The 8,613-nt window shown below is 43.5% G+C and overlaps 1 protein-coding gene across 4 annotated transcripts in view; it reads left to right on the top strand.

Annotated features, from left to right (window-relative positions):
* The first annotated feature begins 2,286 nt into the window (after positions 1-2,286).
* Positions 2,287-8,613, top strand: part of GIGYF1 (GRB10 interacting GYF protein 1) — a 1,784,248-nt gene continuing 1,777,921 nt past the window's right edge. For all 4 annotated transcript variants that reach the window (XM_069645982.1, XM_069645992.1, XM_069646001.1 and 1 more), the window contains exon 1: positions 2,287-2,646. The gene's annotated coding sequence lies outside the window, so the exon portion shown is untranslated. The remainder of the gene's footprint in view (positions 2,647-8,613) is intronic.

Below are 8,613 nucleotides of genomic sequence, written 5' to 3'. Positions count from 1 at the left end.
AAGTAGATCGAGCGATTGCCGTTATTCATGAACTCCCTGTTTTTTGTACTTGTCATTAAACGGACTCCCTTTGCCAAACTATTGAGTTGTCAGTATTGATTTGATGCAAGAGTATTAATCTGCATCCCCATCCATCTAAAGGGTGCTGCTGCTCATCTTAAAGTGCTGTTGGGAAACCCCCAGCTCTATGGGCCGGCTGGGGTCCTACTGCGCACCAACTTTGCCCAATATATGGGGTTCAAACACCGATAAATCATGCCCCTCTGGCCTCAAGCCAATGGCATGGTTGAGCGTTTTATGGTGAATCTCAAAAGAGCGCTGCGAGTCCCCCACCTGTCCCACATACCGTTTGAACAGACACTGTACCAACTTCTAAGAGACTACCTGTGCCCGCCTCACAGCACCACTGGTAAGTGTCCAGCCAACCTCATTTTCGGCCAGAGACCACAGGCTCGGTAGCCGCAAGGTCCCCCGGGGGAAGGGTCAACTCTAGAAGACTGCGAAGTCCGAACCAGAGACGCTGAAGAGAAATGCAAAATGAAAATAGCAGCTGATGAGCGAAGGGGTGCTCGAGAGAACAGTTTCAGCTGCACGCCAGACCCAGCGAAGAAAAGAAGATCCCAGGTTGGCGCAGTTCCCCTCACAATTACAAGAATAAAGGGCACCATGGTCACTGCAGCAGACAATGAAGGACGTGAGATCACGCAAAATGTATCGCACTTCAAAGAATGTCGAGGAGAGTTGACATCATGGGAAGCACCTGGGGACGATCCTGAGGATGTCTGGTCAAGAGAGGATTCGGAGGCCTCCTGCATGGGGGATGAGGAAGCCTCAGGTGATGACGATATGGAATAACCCAGCGGCCTCCCCCGCTGCAGCCCCAAGCCCCCCATTAAAGGCTGGGCAGTCCGTGCTAAGATTTAACCTGTGAGACTTATTGAAGAGATGGGTCAGCATGCTGACTATTTAGTTAAAAAGGGGGAAGGTTGTCATGTTGTAACCTTCCATATCGTTATGTGGAAGGCGGTCTATGGTGGTGGGGGGTCTTCGGTGGAACAAACATGACGAGGTGCGGCAGGAAGTCTCAGTTGCGTACTGCGCAACGACAGGCTCACACCAGTGACCGCCAGCCTACTTGCTGGCAATCTAACAGCCACGATTTTTTTTTTGGTTTAACATGTTGCTAAAAAGGATTATACATGCTGTCACGTGGCTTTATTATGCAATTTGTCTTTTGTGAGTAAACTCTATATAACATTATTACTGCATGCCTACAAATCCAAACTACTTGTACCAAGTAAAGCTGGAAGATAGGTGGTCAAATTTGATTGTGGATTAAAATCTCTGCTTTACTGCTGAGCCAAAGTGTGTGATCCTGGTACATCACCCCTCACCCCCGCTGAGCTAAAGTGTGTGATGCTGGTGTTCTCTTCCCCCCTCCTGTACTCCTCCCACCATCTGTCTGACCATCTCACACCCTCCTTTTTGGATGCAGACAGAGTACCACTAGTTCCTTTTTTCCACTTCCAACACTGTCTACTGTTTTAACATACATGTCAACCCTCTGATTTCGGGGGGAGACCATACTTGCCAACCCTCCCGAGTAAGGCGGGAGACTCCAGATTTTGCAACCAAAAATTGCACTATTTCTTACTGCCTACCGCCTAAAATAACTATAATCGCCAATGTAATCCTATGGGAAAATTACCTTCTCCCCATTTCTGTGGGGAAATCTCCCTCTCAGGGGCTGAAGAATGTTGGCAAGTCTGGGAGACTCAAGATTTTTCGGTGAAAAATATTGCTATTTTTCACTGTCTCCCGCCTAAAATAAATGGTGCTTTAAATGGAAACTCAGAAGTGCAGGTACTCACTATAGCAGAGTACTAACGCATTGAAAAAACTGTAGCCCGAATGCATTCATATGGGGTACGTCTCCCGATTTCCCTATGGAAATCTCCCTTCCAAGAGCGTCTGAATGTTGGCATGCGTGTGTCTACAACATGCCGTCTGCTGGGTCGTGGTCACCAGCTGTTGTAGAAAGAACGCAAGGAAAAACCGGGCACAAGCCACTTTTCGTACTCCGTTCTATTTTCACATAACGGTGCAGGTATTTTGCCTGACCCCAGCATGGCCGCCACAGTAGACACACGGTCGCAATGGATCATCGGTTCTATGCGCGCGCGTACTTTCCAGTTTTGACAGACACGCGTGCTCCTTTGCTCTCTGCGTGCCGTCATTTTCGGCTGTCTTCGGCGATCCATTTTCAACTGAGTCACGTGACGCGACTGGGCGAGGGCAGCCATCTTGTATCTTGTACAAACACGAAAACAGAGAGGAAGAGGCGGCAGCGATCGCAGAGCCCAAGGAAAATCACAGCGGATACGGGGATAGTTGGGGAATCTGAGTCGCAGAGCGGAGGGGAGCAAGACAGTGGGAGAGCGGGGACCTTGGACCGCCACCCGTTAACAGACCTACGGGTCAAAGGGTGGCGCTACACCCAGCAGGAGGCCGCGCACCCCCTTCCTACTCCTCTACGGGGCGAGCCTCCCCTTCGCTTGCTAAGAGAGACGCCCCCTCCACTGAGAGCCGCAGGAGGCCCCCTCCTCCTCTCATACCCGGGTTGACGGAGCGGCCCGCCCACTACAGGTGAGATTCTAGGTGGGGGAGATCTCTTGGATTAGATGGGGGAGATTCTGGTGCTGCTGCGAGTAGTCCAGGAACCTAGGCGCGAATGGCGAGACCTTAACGCCGAACCTCGACAGACAGCGGTGTTTTTCTTTCATATACCGATTCCTTGAACTCCTTTTCTGTGTTGTTTTGGCCAGACACTCGTTTCCTGGTTGGCCTGGAGCAAGCGTATCGTTCAGTGTTTTTTGTGCGTCTTTAATATGTTATTTGTCCAGCTCTCATCTGAACCGTTTGCACTTGAGCTGAAAGTTCTGCACTGTATAAAGCGCAATGTAACGCTGCGCCGCTGCATGGTGGAGCAAATATTTAAGATGTATTTTATGCAGCTGCCGGTTTTGACGTCTCGTGCAGGTCTAACTTTGAAACACCATGTCAAGGGTAATTGTGAGAAAGTGGCAGCAATATGCAGGTACTCCTTATCGGTTGACCTTCTCAAATGCTGCATACATGATTTGGAGGTTGTGGATGGTTTTAAAGAAAACTACGTGTATCGGCTCAATATAAACGTTTGTTCTAAGATAAAATGTAAAACGTAATTTCTGAATGCTCTATGACTGGACCATTCACAATCTCTTAATGAAACCTGTTGGGATGCCACGGGTTGTGGCCAAAACAAGTAGTTTTGGGGAAGCGGTGTTGGGAAAATTCGTTGGTACCCGTAGCTAGCAGGCTCAGTTCCACCAAAGAGATCCAACCTAGGAGTTCAGGGGTGGTTTTGTTGGTCGTGAGGAGTGGACTGGTCATAACTGAGCATTGTATTGAGACAACAGAAGCAAGGTCGCTGTTCAAAATCTGACTACACCCATGCCGCGTATTTAGTTTCACAATTAAAGTCCAAGCCAAAACACTGGCAACGGTCAAAACACTGGCAATGGTCTATTAGGCCTTATATGTACACGCTCGCGAAATGTCTTGTTATACAATAAACGGACGATTGACTAGTCCTATTAACCACCCTAAACTCGCGCACTTGCTAACACTATATACAGCTAGTTGGAGCATGTGCGTCCTATAGGTGAGCTTCAGTAGGCTGGAATTTGCCTTCCCTAGTAAGAGTAGTGCTTTCAAGCAGTTCCTCAGATAATATTTGGAAGTGGGAGTATTTTATGCAATTTTTTCTAAAGTTGGGAGTAAAGTGATTAAAAAAAAATGTAAGTCTTAATTCCCAATGAGAGTATTTTATAAGCAAATCAAAGTGCAACTGAAAAACGGAAATGTTTTTGTAATATTTATTTCTTTGCATTAGCTATTCATATATATATATATATATATATATATATATATATATATATATATATATATATATATATAAAAAGATGCATGTTTATTTCAGTCGGGCATTTAAATTAGTTTCCTCCTGTGGTACTACGTGCATTACTGGTCTAAACATATCCAAAGAGCTGTAGGAGCGAAAAGCAGGGTCTCAAGCTTCTACTTGTCTTTTTTTCCCTATTTTCTTAGGGGTGTGTGTGTGTGTGTGTGTGTGTGTGTGTGTTTTTTAGTAGTTAACAATTTTTAGCGAGTAGAAAGAAGTGGCCGATACACCCATCTGTAGGGCTGCTTTTGAGTTTCCTGTTGCCACCCTCTTCCTAGTACCCAGTTTGGGGGTCTACAACGTTTGGCTTTCAAGATGTTTTGGTTGGCTTATATCCGCCCCCACACTGTCAGTCCTAGGCAACATAGGGTTGCCAGCATTACAAAATGGTTTCACAGGACACTTCAGACATGGTAGTACTTCAGAAGCCGCCTGCTGTGTGAAGGGTCCCATATGCTGTCATTTGCTCCTGCCCCATACCAACTTTTTCCAGTAACATTGGTGGCAGAATGCATTTTAACACATACACAGAACAAAATATAACAATGCTGTAAGACTATTACATTATACATGCAGGAGACTCACCTGTTGGAGCGCTGTCCAGTCCCTCTGGGGCAAAATACATGCTAACCTCCTGATTGCAGATGCATTGACAATAACAAGTGACTTCACAGAAAAGAGCATTGCAAGGAGCATAGTCAGTCTTTGATACCAGAGGTACCATGGGAAGTAACATAAGTTACTGTGAGACAAGTAACTATATGGTATGAATGACACTATTACTATCGAGATTTGACATTGCTGGTAGATGGGAGCTATTTAAGTCCTGCTTTAGCCAAGGAGAGTCTGGTTAGCTTGAAACCAGCAGATATCAGGAGCTACATTAGGCTCCCCAAGACAACGGGTTCCTTTGCAAACTTGCATATATGTAACATTCATTTTGAGTATTTCAGAATGTTAATTAAGAATTGGGCATATCTAGTACACGTTTAATCAGAACCTGGTTTTAGCTCCTGTTCATTGAAACTTGAACCCTGCTACATTATATGGTGTTAATCCCCCCCGTTCCAAGGGCTGGAACAGGGGATTAACGCCATTAGTACCCACGGTTACCAAAGCAGTACCCTGTGGTGCTAAAAAAAAGTTTTCCTTCATTCAACGGGATGCCGCGTGTGCCCAGTTGAAAATAGTTACGGGAGGGATTGATGGTGGGGGTGAAAGATGTCAGCCCCCGACAGGGGAGGCAGCCGGCGCGTTCTATGGAGCGTGGGTTGAGATTGTAGGCTTCAGCCTGTGATCCGCAGAGCCTGATTGGCTACGCCCCCCCCCCCCCCGAGTGCTAATAGTCATTAAACCATGCGTGAGGCGTTTTGTATTTTCTACTATATTTTACGGGAGTGCAATTTGATGTGCATTAGAGATATTTTAGATTATACAATTGTAATGCTTTTTGTAAAATTTAGCACATTGGATAATGATACTTTTATTGAGTTGATAAAATGTTCATGTTTTATGTGTAATAGATTTTATGCGAACTATATATTTTAAACGGACAAAAGAAAATGCCTATGCGTGGCTGGAATACTCGCATGCAAAGACTAAGCATCTATTGAAAGTGTTGATGCATGATTATGGGAAAGAAACGGACATGATTAATTTTGCAACAAAAGTAAATAGTGGTATATTTCTACAATACTGGTCAAATGCCTCTGGGAATCCTAAATATCAGGCTGCCTTTCCAGACTAATACCATTAGGCGATACTTATTGTTTCGATTTAACATTTGCGATACATTAGACATAATGCTTGGAAAATGTGGTATTGTAAGATATCAAAGGTTATGTAGACTGTGGTACATCTTCAATAGAATCTGATGAACATGTTATTTGTCAGTGTGAGAGTCTTACTCCTTAAAAATTAAATACTTGAAAGCATATGGTAACACTACCAATTCTGAGAATATGAATTAAATATGGAAATCTTTTACATGGAAACAACTTGAATCTTTTTCATATGATGAGGTTTTATGACTTAATCTATTGTCTGACATTGTTTTTATCGAAACTGTTTTTATTGCAATTAATTTCGAATCTGGTCTTTTTTTAATTTGTATGCGATGGACATTGGATTTTGCTTTTGTTAAACATGTGTAAAGCATTTTTTGGCTGTAACATATTTGAATAAATATGAATCCAAAGGTGACCACTGTGAGTTCTCTTAATGACTGTCACTTTTAATGCTTAAGAGATTATCCAACATCATTGAAAATGACTAGTTACAATTGTCTGTATAATCTTTCAAGCAAAATAGTATCCATGGTTTACAATTCTATATTTACACATCAGAAAAATAGATCTAATGGGTCTAATATTCATTAAATACTTATTGCAAGCTTCCTCGGGGTTGTTGGAACATTAGCAATTGTAAGCTTGTCTATGGTAGTTCTGATAGTGCATTTCACATCATATGGTTTTGTATACTTGAATTAGAATATTGTTTAATACATTTTAGTTTGCGTTCTTCAAAGTCTTACCAATTACACAATAAGCACGCAGTGTTCAGCGTTTGGTCTAACCTGGATGCAGCAAAAGTGGAATACACCATATTCTGATGGGCGGGTACTCCTAAACTTAAGAAAAAAGTTTAAATTTGAGTGCAATATGGATTCCACAGATTCCTGTTGTATTCAACATTTAATAATATAAGCTAGGAGCTGAATTACTTGCAGGGATTCCAGAATAATTTACCAGGATTCCAGATAAGACAGTGAAATGAAAGGATTTGTCCAAGAACACTCATTTCAGTTAAGTGATGAAACCGGGATGTGGGCAGTTTAGGCACTTGACCACATATCTTCCCCCTGGTTTAGTTACATAATATAGCATCATGTGCTTAGATAATACTTTTATATAGCGATGCCTTGAAAAGAACATGCATTACATGATAAAGTATAATTTCATAAACTAACCACACACTACATAACTTGTCCTAGGAGCATACTGAGCAAAACATTAGTATGCCTTTCTTTTTCTGCAAACTGCATGGACGTTTACATTAGTACCATGCAAGGTATTGTGAGCCCATCTCCCTGGGTTTTAGAACCTTAGTCATAATTTCACACAACATGCAGCATTATGCATCCTTCCCATTTCCCATCACCCACCATTCACAACGGGCAAAAAGTCCCTGCTAATAGTCCCTCTCCCCCCCCCCCCCAGCCATATCTAAATCCTGCAATTATAATAGACTGTTAACGGAGACCCCTGGAGACGGATTTTACCTACTTCTTTTGTATTTTTGGTGGTGTACTTTTGTTTGACCAGAATTCAACCATTTACTTTCTTTTAATTGGGAGAGGGTGTACACCACCCACCGCTCTACTTCCCAACCCCTACATATACACATTTAAAAATAGCGGTTTGAATTCTGGTCATATGAAAGTGCACGACTAAAGTGACCACTTTATTTAAAAAAAAAACACGTCTAAAAAGATGTGATATGCTGGAAGGCACACTCTGCTGCTGCCCCGAACTTCAAACCTTTTCACAAAATTGTGACGGCAAAAGAACAACATTTCTGGAGAGTGATTTTTCCCAAGATCTCAGATTGGTGAAATGGGCAAGCCAGTCTGAATGTTATTACAGTATTTGTGGTTTTATATTGCTTCTACGCCTGCCAGAATGTTTGAATTACTTAACTGGTAACCTTCATTACACCTACAGGGTTCGAAATTGAGGGGAACCTTTCCATTGTACAAATATTAGTGGCAACATTAATCCATTATTTCTTACCCGGTACCTTATCTCCCTTCAATGCATCACAAGGCAAGCCCGTGCCACTAGTAGGAGTGGTGTTGCCACCCCCATCATTCTCTTGAACTCCCCCCTCAGATTCCTCCATCCCGAATAGTATAGAGAAAGGTTAATTATGTTTTTATCCTGTCCAGTTCCCTGATCCAACCCAGAATACCTTAATACGTGAGCATCCCCACCACATATGCCAGTAATCCACCCTCTCACCACATTGATGCCAGCACAGGGGACTAGTTGACTGACACATCCTAGATAATATAAGCAGGTCGTATTGCCATCTGTGTAGGAGCTTAATGGCATGCAGTTTGTACTGGCTTGTTATCGATATTTGTGAAGCCCCTTTGCATATTTTCGCTCACAGGTCGGGGTCAATATCCGATCCAAGATCTCTTTCCCATCTGAGCTGCAGTTTCAGTTGACCCCTTCTCTGCGTCTATCAAAGCCCTGTACATGGTGGAGATTAGACCTTTTTGAATCTCCTTTTGTCTAGGAGCTCCTCAAAAGGCGGGTAAGCTTCCTCTGGATCTTCTACTTTCGTTTGTCCCTCATAAAGATACCTGTTAAACTGAAGGAAGGGAAAGACCGGTAGAGTGCCCATCCGTAATGCCTCCTCCAATTCTGGGATCATAATAAAGGTACCCGCCTTCCAGAGTTGGCCCACTCTCTCTAGACCGGCTTCAAACCAAGATTGAAATCTTTCATGATTAGGGATGTCTTCTTGAACCCCGGGTGCCCAGATATGAATCAAGGGGGAGGGCCATGAAGTGATTCCCACGCATGTTGACCCCTTCCCGTCAG

Source organism: Ambystoma mexicanum, chromosome 1p, assembly GCF_040938575.1.
Source record: "Ambystoma mexicanum isolate Mex_15411 chromosome 1p, UKY_AmexF1_1, whole genome shotgun sequence".
In the NCBI taxonomy this organism is placed as follows: Eukaryota; Metazoa; Chordata; class Amphibia; order Caudata; family Ambystomatidae; genus Ambystoma; species Ambystoma mexicanum.
Note: the sequence above shows the minus strand (reverse complement) of the source record. Positions and strands in the feature narration are given on the sequence as shown.